Genomic DNA, 17,773 nt, shown 5'->3' on the forward strand with positions numbered 1-17,773 from the left:
TCAGGTGAGGTTTTGTATATTTGGCTTAGTAGAAACTTCTATTTTGGGGGTATTGCAGTCCCAAGGTTATAGGGGAAACATTAACCCAACCTATGCTAACACACTCTAGATTTCCAAGTGTGACTGGGTGGGGGGGGGGGCAGGGGTGTGCAATGTTCTTACACTCTTGCTGGCTTTCTATGAAGTCTTATAAAGAAGTACTGTCTTGATGTCCCCAGTTGGCCTTCCCCAAATATGGTGACTGAAAACAGGTCATTTAGATGTTTACCACCTGCATGGAAAGGAATGTATTTGGACACGGAATTTGTATTTTTTTGACAGTACGGTTGTATTAAACTGGACATTTCTGGAGCCAGTTTTCCTCTTCATCCTCCTCCCTTCATCCTCAAGGTTAGCAAGCTGAGTGCTCCTCATCTTTTGTACTTTGGAAAAGCAAACACGATGATCTAAAGCAGGGGTTTCCAACCTTAGCTGCACTGCGAAATCATCCGGGGAACTTTAAAGATACCTATGTTCGGGTCCTGTGTCAGAGAGACCGATTTACCTGGGCTTGGGTGTGGCCTGGGCATCAGGACATTTAAAGCTCGCCAGTGAATTAATTGTGCAGTCAGGGTTGTGAATCTCTAATCTAAAGGCGTGCTAGCTTCATCCGTGTCTTTAGAATAGCTCACTGCCGTGGATGTGTTATGCAGAATGGGAGGATGGCTATTAACGAAGTGAATGTTGTCAGTGTGCCTGGAGCTTAGTTTATTATCTCACTGAATTTAATCTTCACGAAAATCCCATGACGGGGGTATTGCCGTCTTTATTCTATAGATGAGGAAACAGAGCTTCGGAGAGCTTGCCCTCAAACACAGTTTTTATTTTTTATTTTTATTTATTTATTTATTTAGTTTTAATTTTTAAAAGATTTTATTGATTCATTTGACAGAGAGAGAGAGACAGCCAGCGAGAGAGGGAACACAAGCAGGGGGAGTGGGAGAGGAAGAAGCAGGCTCCTAGAGGAGGAGCCTGATGTGGGGCTCGATCCCAGAACTCTGGGATCACACCCTGAGCTGAAGGCAGACGCTTAACGACTGAGCCTCCCAGGCGCCCCTCAAACACAGTTTTTAATCACAAAGTTAGGATCAGATCTTAATTCTCAGCTTCAAAGCCCCAGGCCCTCTCTTACTCTGCAATAGAGTTGAGTGGGCCCTGTTTTTGACATCTTCCCATGTGCCTTCTAAGATGGAGAGCAGTTTTCCATAGGCGAGTGGAGGGGGGCACACAAAAAGCGGAGTGAATGTTCGGCTAAGATAAGAGGAGGCCTCTGTAGTTTGATTCAGATGCAAACTGAAAGTAAGATGATAAATAACGGACCCAGAAGAGTGAAGGACTGATAGACTAGAGGTGGGTAACCTTAGCCTGTATATCTATACCTGTGTTGGCTAAAGAAGACTTGCCCGATGCTTCTTTGGTTGATTGCAGAAGAGTGGTTGGAAAAAAAGTGAGAATTTCTAAACATGTTTACAAATGGGGAAAGAGGCTTTGGCAGTAGAACATTGGAGCTTGTGCAGAGCGGATGGTGAAGAGATTGGTCTGGGAGGAAGCTTGGAGGTGGATTTGTGGTGAGGAGAAGGAAAATCATAGCAGGTGCTTGAGATCAAGAGGAAAGCCAGGGGGGTGACAGCAAGCAAGACTCAGACCGAACACACTTGCCAGACCCCCAGTGTAGGAGCGCTGTGTCAGAGAGCTCTTTGTCCAAGCGGTGGAGCCCCTATAATTTGTTTTGCACAGGAGCCCTTGGGTGACACTCTGATGGCATGTGATGTTCGGGGAGTGTCTTCTCAGGATGCAGCCCATCCTCATGGAGGCACAGCCTCACCAGACGTCCACAGAGGAAGGCAGGATCCTGAGTGACGGCTACGCAGAAGCCAGGACTGTCTTCAGAGCTCCATGTTTTCAACCCTTCTGCGTCCTAAAAGGTTAAACCAAAACGCAAATTTCAGAAGAAAAAAGAGCAACTGAGCTGGGGGTGAGGTGAAGAGAAAGGGGGTCATAGACAATAGAGCTCATAGACAGTGAGCAATAATTTACACGATAGGCTTTTCTATAATTTTCTCTAAGATTTTAGTAGGTACTGGTGATGTGAAAATCGAAGACTATAGGTTGTACTCTCATGTTGTAGTTTCAATGTGGGTTTCTCCCTCTTAGCTGGAAGTGCATCCAGGCGCTGGACTTTACTGCCCTCCTCAGTAAAGTCTGGATCTGGGCTTACACACTAACCAGCTGAGGGCACCGAGTTTCCTCTTCTGGTCTCTCAAAGCTGAAGACTGATTTCTACTTTCACGTAGTAAATTCATGAATCAGAAAACTATGTTTGCATTCTCAATCCACTAATAATAAAATCTTACAGTGTTACAGTATGGTGCATTTTTTTTACTGATTGTAAAGGATTTCTTTGTCCATGTTCCCATTTTATTCTTAAAAATCCTTCTGAAATAGACAGAATGGGCTTTTTTTAAAAAAATATTTTTTTATTATATTATGTTAGTCACCATATTGTACATGGGCAGACTACGATGATTCCTATTCTTTTGGAATAAAATTCCCATTTCTAATTTAATGGTGAGTTATTTTAATTATGAGGAACTTGAACTTAGAATGTGCATTTCACCACAAACTCTTCAATTTTGTTCCAGTCTAGATCTTTCAAGTTCAGTTGCCTTACTTTTCTTTCTTTAATGATTTATTTTTCCTTTTTCTTTCTCATAGAGTTGGATTCATCCCCTTCATGTTATTCAGGAAGTGGTCTTTCAAAAAGGAAGGACAAGAGGATCTTCTGGGAGTGAGGGTACTAAGTACTGTCACTTCTAATCTCTTTTTTTCTCATCATTTAAAAATTTTGGGGGGTACCTGCGTGGCTTAGTCGGTTAAGCATCTGCCTTTGGCTCAGGTCATGATCTCAGGGTCCTGGGATCGAGCCCCACATCGGGCTCCCTGCTCAGGGGGAGTCTGCTTCTCCCTCTCCCTCTGCTCCTCCTCCCACTCACGTTCTCTCACTCCCTCTCTCTCTCGCTCTCTCTCTCAAATAAATAAATAAAATCTTTAAAAAAAATTTTATTATTTAATTTTTCTATTTTTGTGCTTGCTTTATAATATATATGACACATTAATAGATTAGTCTTTACACATGTATAACATATATATATGTTTCTATGTATATATATATGTATATATATATATATATTTCTATCACACAAACACACACAGACATATGGAGGCGTGTGCATGGATATTTTAATTACTAAGGATGTATGTTTATAAAAGTTGGAGACCCCTAGTATTACGGGTTGAATTGTGTCCCCCCGCCCCACCAAAAAAAAGATTTGTTGAAAGTCTAACCCTCAGTACCTCAGAATGTGACCTTATTTAGCAATAAGATTGTGACAGATGTACTTAGTTGAGATGTGGTCATACTGGAGAAAGTAGGGCTCTAATCCAGTGTGACTGCTGTCCTGATAGGATGGCCGTAGGTGGACAGAGGTACACAAGGAAAGTGGCATGTGAACATGGAGGAAGGGATTGGAGTGATGCATCTAGGAGCCAAGGAATGCAAAGGATTTGCCAGCCATCACAGGAGGCTCGGAGGAGGGTGTGGAAAACAAATTTTCCCTCGGACCCCTCAGACAGAACCAACCCTACGATACCATTGGCCTCAGACTTCTGATCTCCAAACTGTTAGACAATATATTTCTGTTGTTTCAAGCCCAGTCTGTGGTGCTTTGTTATGTCAGCTCTCAGAAAGTAATACACCTCGTATATATTGACAAAAAATCATCTGAAATATTTTAAGAAAACTTGACAAATTTACACTGTTTCCAAGGGATGCAATCTATCAATATGATCCTTTAGTTAGGAAACAGAAGCAGACAGATTTGAAGGCTGAGGAGGGTACTGGGAGTCGGCGAGAGAAAAATATCTGGTGCTTCCGAAGACCTCTCACTACCAGGGGAAAACCATGTCTCCACAGAAATGATGGGTCCAAAAACATGTTTGGGAGACTGAGAAATGCCACCAGGGTTTTAAGAGCAAAAGGTTGAGGGATTGAAGAAAGACATCGGGAGCTTAAGAGAAACCAGAGAGGCCTGGGGCTAATTTTGTCTGGTTTATTTTTTTCCCATTTGTTTATTTGCTATAAGTCAGATTTTGGATCAATTAGCAAAATATCATGCAAATATTCCCAGTGTGACTACACATGAATAACTTTAATTCTCCTGAACATTTGTCTTGTTGCTACAAAATACATCTGCTATTTGCATTAACTTAATCTGTTAAGATATTGTGAACTAAACCACAGACTTCCAGAGACATTTAGGAAGCAGCTTCCCATTTTTATTGGACACTTTCGACTAGCAAAATCTGCTTGTGCGGTCACATGACCCCACCCCAGGAGCACCTCTTTTCCCAGTGCTGTTTCAGACAATAGAAAAAGAAGCATAATGGAGCATTACAGGAGGCAAGTGCTGGTAGAGCAGGAGGGATGCTTATCAGCAACAGAAACAGGCAGTGGAATAAATAATTAAAGGACAATTAAAGGAAACGTAACACATGGGTATGCGTTCTAGTATTTGAGAGGGACAGAAACGAATCGAACACTTGATATGTGCAAAGTACTGTGCTATGTATGTCACATAATTCATACCATGCAAATCTCACAATCACTCTATGGGGTAGATTTTAGAGAGTCAAATCACTTGTTCTGCGTTACACGGAAAATAAGGAGCAGGGTCAGTGTTTCACTCATTCAGTTAATGTTTATCCAGTACATACTATACGTCAGGCACCGGTCTAGTTACTGTGTATGAAGGGGTAAAGAAAAAAAAGAAGAAGAAAGGCTACCACCCAGAGAGTTGAGTTCTAGATAGAAGAGTCATAAATGTCAACCAACAAATAAAGAAGACACTTTCAGGTAGAGATGAAAGCTTTAAAGATAGTAAGACTGTGTGATGTGATAGCAAGTGCCTGGCAGGGGACTTCATTGGACAAAGTAGTCAAGGAAGGCCTCTCTGAGGAGGTGACAGTAATGCGACTTGACTGATAAGAAGCCAGTTATGCAAAGAAGAACATTCCACAGAGTGAGAAGGCCAAAGCCACTGGTCAGGACCAAGAGAAGTCAGAGTTGCCACTGGAGGGTTTTAAACAAGCAGTGATGTGACATTATAATTTCTAAAAGTTTGCTTTGGTTGTTGTGTTCAGAATAACTTGTACAGGACATTAAACAGGGATCCTTGTCTGGAGGTGGTTGTGTTATCCAGGCGAGAGCTGATGGTCTCTGGGACTAGGGCGGAGGCAAAGGAGATGGAGAAGTGTGGGCAGACTGGGGATAGATTTGGGGATAGGCCTGACAGGGCTTACTGGTGGTTCAGATGGGAGAGGGGTGAAGTTAATAAAAGAAGGAATGAGGACTAATTGTTTTTGGCTTCAGCAATTGGTGGATTATGGTGGCATTTACTGAGATGAGGCAGGCTGGGAAGGAGTGAATTTAGAGTTCTCTTTGGGAAATACTAAGTTTGAAATACCTGTGAGGCATCCAAGCGACAGCACCATACTGGGATAAAAGGGAGCTCTAGAGGGAGGTTTCTTGGGGTCACGTCTCACCTCTACTGCTTACCAGCTCTATTACTATGGGCCAGTCACATAAGCTATCCTAGAATAAGAAAACTAACACTTATGCTGCTTCCTAGAACAAAGAAAATAAATAACTGGGCTTCTTTTGGCTCTGATAGGTTGTGAAGGTCAAAAGGGAATACATGTTACAAATAAGAGTGCCTGGCTTGGACGTCGTTACCAATATATATATTATTGTCGAGTGGACTTGGCCAGTATTTGAGTCCATGCTCATTGTGCGTAAGTCAAGGAGAGGATAAAACCAACTGAAGTTTCGTACTAATGATACCAGATCTGTCCTTTGTCAACGAGCTCACTTCTGGCTTTCTTAACTTCCCATTATTCTACAACTAAAGGTCTAGGCTAACTGACTAAACCCTGAGGAGCATGTCATTCCCTTGGCCTAAAGCCTACGCAGCCTCCTACTGCTTATACCATATCAAGTCCAAGTACCTTAACTTTGTACTCGATGAATGACCTCCATGATCTGACCCCAAACTCCATTTCTGCCCCTCATGTTATTTTCCTTTGCCCAAATTAGTTTTCTCATTATAACATGAACGTGGCATCCACTTCTCCTAGCCTCATAGTCATTTATTAATTCATTTCTTTTATGGATGCCCCTTCTGTGCTAGCTCCGTGCTAACAGCTAGGGCAATTTAAGTAAGATTCATCTATCTATTGGTTCTGCTCTTCTGTTAGGCATCTAGTGGCAAAGACATAGGTAGAGCCCGCTTTATGATGCAACATATGGTAACGGAAGTATCGCGAGTACCACACGGGAAGCCCCGCAGCAGAGGCACAGGCATAAAGACAATGGAGGGCCCACCTGCCAGCAGAAGGCAGGAGTGGGGATGGAGAAAGGAAGAAGGTTTCCCAGCGGAGGAATCAGCCTGCACAATGGCAGGGAGGAATGACGCTTCTGGCACATTCAAGGGATTATGGAATCATTCTCCGGTCTTCATACTGGTCTGTCACCTAGCTGCGAGACTTGTTCTTCACTTCCGCTGCTGCTTACTTGCTCCCACTGCAACTCGAGGTCTTACAAGTTCACGGAGTGATATTGTGATTGAGAGTATGGACTCTGGAGCTGGGCTAAAATGTGCCATCATCTTGGCCCTGCCAAAGCCTATCTGCTCAACCTTGAGAGAGTTCTGTATCCTCCCAGACTTGGTTTCCTCGTCTGTAAAATCGGGGATGATGAGAGAACCTACTTCAGAGTGCCATCGTGAGAACTGAACGGGGGGAGACACGTAGGTCACTACAGTGCTTTCTTGGGGTACCTGGGATGCCCCCCACCCCCACAGGTTCAGCTCATTCCCTAGGGGCAGCATGCACCAGTTTCTCCAAGAATTTAGTAGATGAGTACGTGTCTGACATTATTAATTTTGAGTTCCCATCATCAATCCATGGTTAAGGTTTTAATTCCATTGTAATAAATGACAAACTATAGAGATGCAGCTTCCTGCTTTTTTGAAACATTTAAAATTAATTATTATTATTTTTTTAATCTCTAAATCCTTATCCCCGTGAAATGTCTGCGTTGAATTTCCTTTCTTTCCCCAGAAGACAGCAATTTATCAGCTTTTAGAAGACTATGATACAGCAGGGAGCCTGTTCAAGTCCATTTGGAGACATAGGTTCCTTTGAGGCTTCAATACAAGGAAGGCACATTTAAGGCCTTGTTAACAGAAGTATTAATATTCATAATACATCTCTCGGTCTTTTTCGTATCTCAGACTCATTCCTCTTCCATAACACTGGGATCTGTATCACTTTATCAGCAGCACCTCAAGGGAATTTGCTAATAATTCACAAAACAAATAAATCTGCTCCTTGGCCCCTCTTTCCCAATTAGTCCCCAATTTATCCCAGATCACTTTCCTCTTTTTCTTTGGCTCTGATTCCTCAATTCAATGGCATGTGGTTGATGCACAGGCCTGGGTCATCCACAGCCAGTGTCCCTGACGTAATCTGGAGAATGCGGCTCACTTTGCGCCAGCCCCGTGCAAGGGCAGCCCAGGGGAGGACGCCTCTTCTCGCCTCCTTGCCACTGGGAAATGTCTTTGTAGAGTGCCATTTAATAAAAGACTCCTTTGGGTTTATTTTTCATGCTGCCATGCAGCAAATGTCAGTATATTGTCACTGAGCTGCAGTGGTTGGGGTTTACTGGCAAAAAACAGCAAACAAATAAATACACAGAAGTAGAACGGAGGGCTTGAGTGTATCTGTAATTGGAGAAGCAGATGAACATTTTAGAAACAATATCTGATTCCACTGGCTGATTTTTCTGGTCTTTGGCAGGTAGGGTGGTAGGGGTGATCATATAAGAGGAATTCATAGCTATGTGAAAGTACATATACACACACATGCATATACACACACATTAACTTGGCTCTGCATATGTGTTTCCTTTGTGATACTGACATTTCCCCTTAAATTGTTTGTTAATGAGTGCTGAAGTAGCCTATGACTTATTTCTTCAAACAAATCAGTTGTAGGTATGATTATATTATATTTATGATTATATTTGGCATTTGAGACACCCCCTGCTCCGTTCCTTGTTCACTCTCCAAACATCTGAAAAACACTGAGATATTTCAACTCGATTGCTTTCTCATCAGTCAAATCACAGTACATTCGCATAAAATCTCTGATCCCCACTTTGAATCTTTTAATCTCCTTCCCCAGGAATTCTTGTTTAGCCCCCAAATCGAAGCTGAGTAACTAGAGAGAAGACCCAGTGCCGCCTTTAATGTGAGATGAGGAGGCTGGCTGCTAGAGACGTAAAATGGTGGCACATATGGTGTTCTTGGAATTGTGCTGCCTCCTTTGAAGAAGACCGGAGGAGGGGAGAGAGAGAGTGTGTGTGTAGTAGCTGAAATCTGCACTGTTTCTTCCTTCTCAGAAAAGACAAGAAATGCCACATCTTGGTTTCCCATGAGTGTGACAAGACTGACTCTAATCCATGACTTTGAACTTTAAAATCAACAAGTAGTCCCCCTAAAAGAGCTCACAACCACATGAAGAGACAGGTGTGCTGGATAGGAACATTTTACAAGAAGCAACAGGACTTACAGAGCGGAATCGTAAGAGCGACTTTATTTTTGTCCCCACTTCTCCCTTTAAACCTGCTCAATGAGGAAAGGTTTTTCTCTACCACCGGATAAAGATGGGCTCCTGTGGCCTTTGTGCTTATTTTCAGATGGTAAAAATTCAATGTCCACCTCAAGGGAGAAAAAAACCCCAACAGTCTCCACTTAGAAGTGAAGATGGGCACTCCAAATCAACTTTTCAAGTTCACACAGAGGTAAGTGTTCACCTCCCCACTCCAGTCTGCCCACCTGGCACCTGGCCACCTGCCTGCTGCCTCCCTTATTCCTCAGGTGGCTTCTCCTCCACTGCGTAATTGCCATCTCAGACCCCCTTCGTGGTTTTAGAAAGAAGTAAGGAAAGTTGTTTCATGACTGATCCTGTTGCAAGCTGGCTTTGCTTTCTCTGGACAGGAAGTTCTAGCAGAGGGTTGAAGATGACTCTGTCTCTCCTGGAGAAAGTTCAGGCTTATACTGACATTACCTTCTGGACATCCCACCCACCATTCTCTTGACGTAAGCACTGTTGGTTTCTTGACTTCTCTCCTGATTCCCATGTTTAGCTCCATCCCCTCCCCCCATAGCATTCACTTCTGGTTCCCCTTATACCATCAAGGCAGATTCTCTGGGGGACAAGTTGAACATTTGGTCCTCAGGACTTAAAACGTTTAACCAGTCATTGGAGGGGAGTTCTGTCTGCTCATAGGCTCTGTTGACCTTCTCACATAATGAGCTCCCCACGCTGCTTGCTGACGCCCTTCTTGCTTGGGGTGAATAAGAAGCACTCTTCCCCCTCCCCCCCCACCAACAGGGGAGGTTTGAGGCTGCTGAACAGCTGTTATAAAAATACTCTTCTGCAATTCCAGGTCTCTTAATTCCTTTATATTCTCCTTGTGGGAAAGAAGTTTGTTGACTTAGGAAACCTATTCTTAGTTATTTCTTTTGAAAATTTGCATCTGGTGCTTCATGTAGGAGTTTCATAGATACTGAATTTTTGTGCATCATTTTAAACTTTCATTTTACCATCCTACTACATGTGTTACACAGATGATTAAGGTCCTGAGAGTTTATCTCCCGTTCTGTGTGTGCTATACAGTGATGAGGACTTAGAGCTGAGACTTGAGAAGTAGGCAGTTGAAAGTGCTCTCTGCACATGGTGGCAGTCTTAGAGGAGGCTCTCAAGAGGAGGGGCCTGTCTTAGGCCAGAGGATGTAGAAATTCTGGACTAACGTAGGGGGAAGAAGAGACTGCATTTAAGAGGGTGTTGTATCAGTCAAGCCACAAGAAAGGTTGGACCTCGTGTATGGACATGACAAGGCAGAATGGCCTCCTTTGGTAGGCAGGATTCCAAGATGACCCCCAGTGACTCATACCCTTCACAGTTCCCTTCCCTGGAGTGTGGCCAGGACCTATGATATGATGGGAAGTTGCTTCTGTGATTATGTTGTGTTATATGCAAAGACAGAGGGAGCTTTGCAGATGTAATTAAGTTCTCTGATTAGCTGCCTTTGAGTCAGTCAAAAGGGAGATATTCATGGTGGGCCTGGCCTAATCAAGTGAACCTTTGCATGAGAGAGACTCGCCTGTTAGCCTGGAAGAAATCACACACCCATGTTAACTGCCTAAGGGGATAGGTGGCCTTCACGCACCACACGGAGGGCCTCAGTCCTATAGCCACCAAAACCAAAATCCTGTCAACAACCTGGATGAGCTTAGAGGAGGACCTCAATCCTCAGATAAGACCACAGCCTTGGCCAACACCTTGACTATAGCATTTGGATCAGAGGCCTCCTGAGCAGGGGCCATGCCAGACTCTTGACCTGTTTAAACAGAGATGACAAATGGTGTTGTTTTAAGCCACTAAATTTGTGGTAATTTGTTACACAGCAATCAAAAAAATGAATAGATCTCCATTTTGTGTTGGAGCATGTTGAGAAATAAGGACACAAAAGCTAGCGGAAGACATAGCTAGGTAGGGTTTAGGATGCTAGATTGATGGGAGTGGACTCTTCAGTCCACATCTAGAGATACTGTGTTAAAAAAAAAGTCTGGTTTGCTCATGCTCCATATTCTTTGCAGGTCAGCCGGGGGTGCTTCTTTGCATTATCCTGACCTCAGAACCCAGGCTGATGGGCACTTCTTCTGTAGTGTTGCCATTGCCATGGCAGGAAACAAATAGGAGAATAGAATGAATTGCATCAAGGTGTTACTTTTCACTTTTACTCACATTTCTCTGGCCAAAGCAAGTCACATGGATGTACCTAACATCAAGGGTAGAAAGAATGAACCAGAAATATGTGGTGAATTTCATTAGTCAGTGTACAATAGTCATAGATCCTAAAACAAGGAGGAGACTTGATGGCAGCCCAGCCTCCTAATTTATGCCCAAGAGCCTTCTTTATCCTCCCCAATTCTGAGAAGGTATGCAAGGGTTCACTGCAAGCACAGGCTTATTTTGTATTGGGTATTTGACACCAGACAGAACTGTGAACAACGTTAAGAAACAGGTGTCTTTTCTTGTGTCATTGCTTCCTACTCCAGTATTTCTACTAGATACAAAAAGGATTTTGAGTCCATATTTATACGAGGAATTCCTATTTTCCTGTCTCTTCTATGCCTACATTATACCTTCTGTAGACATCGATTATGAAACTCAGTTTTCTAGTGAGTTCAGAGTCAGACAGGAACGACTCAACAGGTTTTCAAAGAAAGATGCTGGGGAAAATTTTGAGAGGTGGTCTCATCGAAACTGTTGTTCTTTGCCTCAAAAAAAGAGTGTAAGGCATGAAAGGCATGAGAGCTTTCCCACAATAAAAGCTAGCTGTATACAGGCTGGTTAGTAATGATAATATTACAGTTTTAAAATGTTCAGGACACTTTGATCTCTCTGATGGCTGATGTTAGGACACTGTTATTATCCCACTTGTGATATGTGAAAAATTGAGGAATAGACGTTTGACTTGTGTCTCTTCTTCCTCTCCTTCTTCCATCAAAATGATCTCTTAGGAAAGCATTTGCTGGAATTTTGATTCTCCAAGGATTGTCTGCATTTTAAGCCTTAAAGTGAAATGGGATTTACGTTCACTGGGAAAATTATTTCATAATAATTTTGCATAAACTAAGTTGTGGCAGAGACACTGGCCCCATGGCAAAGTTACGGTTGGTAAACACCACCTTGTCAATCACTGCAGAAGCCGGGCCCAGAGGAGGGAGCTAGGAAAGCAGACTGAGAAGACGAAGGGACATGAAGAGTGTGACAAGCCCATGACAAGCTGGGTGGAAGAAGAGGCAGGAAAGCCATATATACGAGTTGCCAGAGAAATAGGAGAAACAGGAAAAGAGACCCTCAGGAAGTCAGAGGAGGAGAGAGTTTCCAAAAGGAAATCTGAGGCTCCAGAGAGAAGGCAGCTGATGGGAGGAAGGTGGAGGGTTCTGTAGCTAGAGGAAGTCAAGGCTCTTACTAACCTGGGCAAGAGCCCTGTCGGGAGAGGGGGATGGGAGCTAGATTTTTGGGGGAGCCAGTCCACTCTCCAAGAAGCTGTAAGGGAATAGGAGAACAGGGTGATAGATACGGTAACACAACCTCAGGGAATTTGAAAAATTGTTCCTGTGGGAGTGATCTGTATTATATGTAGATCCACAGTATGTGTAGAGGAGAACATGCTGGCAAAGAGGAAAGCATCATGGTGCAGGTGAGACGTGGTACTGCTGCCGGGGCAAGGTGCCTGCCCAGGCGGAATCCCAGGTGGAGGCCTAAGTCTCCAACAGAGGGAGGCAGCTCTCCTTGTTGAAGCAGGGGTGGGCAAGGAAAGGGTGGGGCCCTGTGGGGATGAGGTGGGGGAGGGCCAGAGGGTGAGGTCCACTTCTGGAGGCCTCACTTTGCTTTATAAACACATAGGAAACTCACATGGAGTTTGGGGGGGAGGGGCCATTGTGCCCATTTGGAGCAGTGGTAGAGCACTGAGAGAGAGAGAGAGAGAGAGAGCTTTGCAGAATACTGTCCTGCTTTTGGACAAGGCACGAGGGAAATGGAATCCAGGAAGCTCTTGAACCAGCTCTCCCTTCACATACCTTTTCACATTCCTGGCCAGTCTGGAAATACCATGACCAAGGTCGGGGAGATCAAACAAGTATCCCTGATCAGGTCTGAATGGAGATCAAACAAGTATCCCTGATCATGGCTTTGGACAGGGCACCTGGCCCTGGGACTTCTGCGAGTGTTGTCAGAGCGCCGATGCAAAATTTGTGAGTTGACATTCCTAATCTGGGACATCTGAATCACGAAGAATACATTTCTGATGTCTCTTTTCACATTCGTATCTGTGAGAGAGATATTTTCAACCTTGTGAGGGTTTTGTGGTTCGAGTTTACTGCTTTTCCTTTGTGAGAAATCTGTTTTATGTTTGGGGGGATTTGTCATTTGTTCTGTTGAAGACTGTCTCATAAAAGACGCTCGGTTTTGGGGGCAGCTGTTATCAGTAGAAGCGGAGGAGGGGTTTTCATCTGCATGGATTAGGTTGACGTACCAATCTCTTTCTTCTCTAGGGTTTTTAAGGAATCTTCCATGATTGGCTGAGCATGAGGAATCTCCCTGTGACAGCTCTATAAAGAAAGAAAGACAATAAAGACAATCTAACAGGCAGTCAGTCGATGACGATTTTTGTCTGGAATAAATTTAGCGCATCTCATAAAGTTTTTATAGATGCTACCTTTCAGATGCTTAGAATATTATTATCTAGCCTAACATTTCTGTGTTCCTGATTTTTCTTATCCTTGCCTGGGGAAAAAAAAAGGAACTCTAGGATGTTCTTCTGTGTCTATTTTAAGCTCTTAGCGGAGTTGTTTAAATGACTGATTTTTCTTTTTCCACTGCATGGTGTTCTTTTCCTATGGGATTTAATTAGAGTCTTCCACGAAAATATGACAATTCGTGGGTTTTGCGATGGAATTCGTGATTTGTATCTTTACCTCAACAGGTCCTTCGTAAGCATAAGGTTTTGGTGTTTTGGGGGCCAAAATGGCAGAAAAATGAAGTTCTGATAAAGACAAAGATAAAAATCATTCCCAATTAATAGAACAGAAAGTGACTGTAAACCCAGCCTGTAGCAGCTAAAATCAAGCCACTTAAAAATTCACCTTACAAGTGAAAGCAAAACGAAATAAAAAATAGTTAGGAGTTACATTATTAAGAATTCTACGTACTCTTTCATGTTGGTTTCTTTACAGATATTAGAAGTCTTTTTTTCTCTGTCATCAATAAAATTGATTCTCTCTCTCTCCATCGTTCCCTCTCTCTTTCCCTCTCTCTTTCCCTCCCTCCTGTCCTTCCCTCGTCTGTGTTTTGGGAAGGAGTGAGTGTGAGTCCATAAGGACGCAAGCATTGTGAGGCAGCTGCAGATGAAATATGTATGCGCCAGGTAAAAACACATCCATGTCTTTCCACACGGATGGTGCTTGATGAGCCTGGTTTAATGGTCCCTGGGTCTGAGGAGTTGTGCAACTCCACAGCATATTTTATTATTTAACAGGAAAGAAAGTGTATCATTATAGTGAGACACCCATGACGTCCCAATCCCATCTGAGACCCCTTTTATGAAAAAAATAGTCTTCTTCATTTTCTGAAAGAAAGGGGGAGAGGGGTAAAAGGGATTCAAATCAAGGGGGAGTTCTCTCCCATAATCCTCCTCTTCCCTAAATCTTCACAAGTTGAACGCTCTGATTTCTGCTAGTGAATCTCCCCTTTTGCAGCAAGGAAAGAGAAGTGAAAAGCTAATATGTATTAAGTGTTTTTTTTCCTTCCATAGAGAAAAGCCTATTGGGCTCATGAAATCATACCCGTTTGTGGTGTTGCCATTGCTTCTATACCTCAATAAGAAGAATTCAGGTATTTTAGGATTTGAGCTTAGTTTTTCTTATAACACTTATATACATATATATTTCAGAAAATACTCATGGGGAATCCAAATCCTAAATTCTTGGCTATGACTCCCTTTGTTCCCTGGCTTGTGAGGCAAGAACACTGGTGGGTGGCGGGGATGGGAGGGTAGGGAGGGGGTTAGGGAAGGCAAGGTCGACAGAGAGGTGGGAGCAGGCATCCCAGAGGCCCTGGCTCCGAGGTGCCCTGGGCAGCCATACAGGGACCAGGTCTTGTGGTGCTGCTCCCCAGTCTCCAGAATGGTGGAAAATACCAGATGGAGCTGCCAGATTTGGCATTTTAGTTTGGGAGCAGAGAGAGGTAACAGAAAAAAGAAAAAGTATTGCTCCGGGAGTGAGACACTATGGACTTTCCAAAAGCAGCGCCATTTGCTCCCAGGGTGACCTGGGGCGTGTAGAGCTACTTAATCTGGGCACTTCCGTGTTCTTCTGTAAAGCACAGGTAATAAGCCCTGCTCTGCCTATCTCATGCATGTGGCATGTGTCAGAACAGAGAACATGGCTTCTGTAGGTCTGGTTTCAAAAGACTTTGCAAACAGGAAAAGCTACGACTGAGTGCTTTCTCTGTGTCTGGCCCTGTGCTAGTTTTCCGGGGGTGGTCCAAGAGCTGTGGACCATAGTCCTCAGCTCTCAGTGGGCTGAGACCCAAGTCAGGCAGGGAGAAGCAGCAGTGGTGTTAGGTCCCTCGGCAGGGCTGCCCTGGTCAGCAGAAGGCAGATGTATGATTTAATAGAGCAGCACCCAAACTCCCCGAGGGGGATATGGACTGTGTGGGCAGTTGCAATAAATTACAAAGAGTCACCATATTTCATTGTTTCTGAGACACATTTTCCTTCCACATTTTAACATCTCTAAAACCAGGATGTCTCTTCCAGTTAGTGGTCGGTTATAGTTTGAATAGCAGCTCTTTTTTGTTAGTGGCACACAAAATAATGGTGCATCTTATAATCTATGAAGTCGTATATCCAACAAAATGCCATAAGAGAAGAAAAATACCATATCCCTGATACCCAACACCACAGTTCCAAAGTTGAGAAGAATGTTAAATAAGTGAGTCTCTTATCATCAAAGCGATTCAGTCTATCGGTGAAACGGTTCTACAAAATGGGAAAGAGGAGATATTTCACATGGATGTCTCCACCCAGAGTACTCAATTTCAACTCTCAGAGCATCTAAGTGCTTCTTTTAAAAACAGAAATTAGTTGATTTTTATAATAAAAAAATCTTAAAAATAAGATCTTCTCTGAGGGGAAAATTTGGGGCAGAGATGTATTCAGACATAAAGGGAAACCACTGGGTTTGCAGCCATGAGCTTCTGCCTTGAACGTAGCTTTCGTCTCTAGGCAGTTGATTTGCAGTTGACGTTGTGCTGCTTCCATTTTTTTGACTGACATGCCCTACTTTCTTCTTTACCCCATACACTGTGTTTGAAGAGTCGTATTAGACACACTGTCCTTTGGGAATCAAAAGAAGGCTGGGGTAGGCAGTGGAGGGAAATGAGAGAAGAAAGTTGTTCAAATCCTTATACTTTCTTCAAAAGGAAGAAATTGGATCTGCTCACCATTTTAAAATGCTCTTTTGATTTTGATTTGAACTATTGCTGTAGAGCTCTGAGACATGGGAGCCTCCTCAGCACATGCCAGTACTGGTCTGATTCCCATTGATTTCTAGCTTTGGGGTCCCAGGCCTCTTCCTGGCCTTTTTTTCCCTTCTCTGGTGCCTCGCTCTTTTTGGCCATGATCACTAACCAGCCTGCCTTCCGTCTTGACCTCCTCCCTTCCTCTGCTTGTTCCAACAAGTGACTCAGCTTCCTCAGCTCCGTCACCTCCTTAACCCTACCTCTCTCTCGCTTTTTTTTTAAAGATTTTATTTATTTATTTGACAGAGATAGAGACAGCCAGAGAGAGAGGGAACACAAGCAGGGGGAGTGGGAGAGGAAGAAGCAGGCTCATAGCGGAGGAGCCTGACGTGGGGCTCGATCCCAGAACATCAGGATCACCCCTGAGCCAAAGGCAGACGCTTAACCACTGTGCCACCCAGGCGCCCCTACCTCTCTCTTGCCTCTGTCACAGTATGCGTGACTCCTCCTGTCTCCTGGTGGTGAAGAGGCAGACAAGCACGAGGTTCAAATGTGAATTTGCCAGTTAATCTCTCCAACTATCATCTCCCCAGATGTCAAATGGAATGATAATAATAATAATAATAATAATAATAATAATACTCATCTCATACAGCTGTTGTGTTGTTTAAATGAGTAGGTGAGTTTTAAGTGCTTAGTATAGTGACTGGTCAGCACATGGAAGCTTTCTCTGTTGTCTTCTTACCACTAGTAGTAAGAGTTGTTGTAGTGTAGTTATGTTAGTGATGTCTAGGGACACGGAGGACCTTGTAGCATGGATTAGTTTGTGACGACATTTCCATGCTCTTTAAAACATCCAGCAAGCCTTCTCAGGGCTGGCTAAAGAATTAAGTCCTATGGCCCTAAGGCACCCATTGCAAGTGAAGAATCAATTTATTTACTCTGCATCTAGAACTGTACTAGCAAAGTATCTTTCCTTGGGAGAATTGAGAAAAAGGTCATTTGAATCATTTTCTGTGGGGCTTAATTCTCTGGAGAAAACTCAGTTGGGAAAAGCTGGTCCAGAATAGATTTACCTTACTTCACATTGTTGAGTTTGTGTTTGAAGGCCGTTTGATTTAGAAGAATGAGTGTGACTCAAAGGGGATGAAGCTAGTAGATAAATTCCAAATACAGCATGCTTGTAAGGCATCCTGAAGGCTGTCTCCAAGAGGAACGTTTAAAGTTATCCTCCGTAGACCTGATCCCAAAACCTATTTCCCAACTAATAATTTTCATTTTTACATTATTGAGCCTGAACGCTGACCATAGACTTTTCTTGCAGGTGGCGCTAAATAGGAATGTTGATGCATTTATTTTGGAAGCCACTGGGGAATGCTGTCCAGAAGGTTAGCCGATCTCACTTTCACTGCACAATTCTTATTAAAAGATGAAAATATGCTTTTGGTTGACATTCAAAAAGAAGACAAAGAAAGGGCAGATGTCTGGAATAATACCGCCACGTCAAGCCTTCCCTTTC

The 17,773-nt window shown here is 43.4% G+C and overlaps 1 long non-coding RNA gene across 1 annotated transcript in view; it reads right to left on the bottom strand.

The window, feature by feature from the left end:
- Positions 1-936: 936 nt before the first annotated feature.
- The window catches only part of LOC113244786 (uncharacterized), a 613,758-nt gene continuing 596,921 nt past the window's right edge, over positions 937-17,773 (bottom strand). Inside the window, exon 6 of the long non-coding RNA XR_003312516.4 lies at positions 937-1,957. This is a non-coding gene — a long non-coding RNA (uncharacterized LOC113244786). The remainder of the gene's footprint in view (positions 1,958-17,773) is intronic.

Source organism: Ursus arctos, unplaced genomic scaffold (assembly GCF_023065955.2).
Source record: "Ursus arctos isolate Adak ecotype North America unplaced genomic scaffold, UrsArc2.0 scaffold_8, whole genome shotgun sequence".
In the NCBI taxonomy this organism is placed as follows: Eukaryota; Metazoa; Chordata; class Mammalia; order Carnivora; family Ursidae; genus Ursus; species Ursus arctos.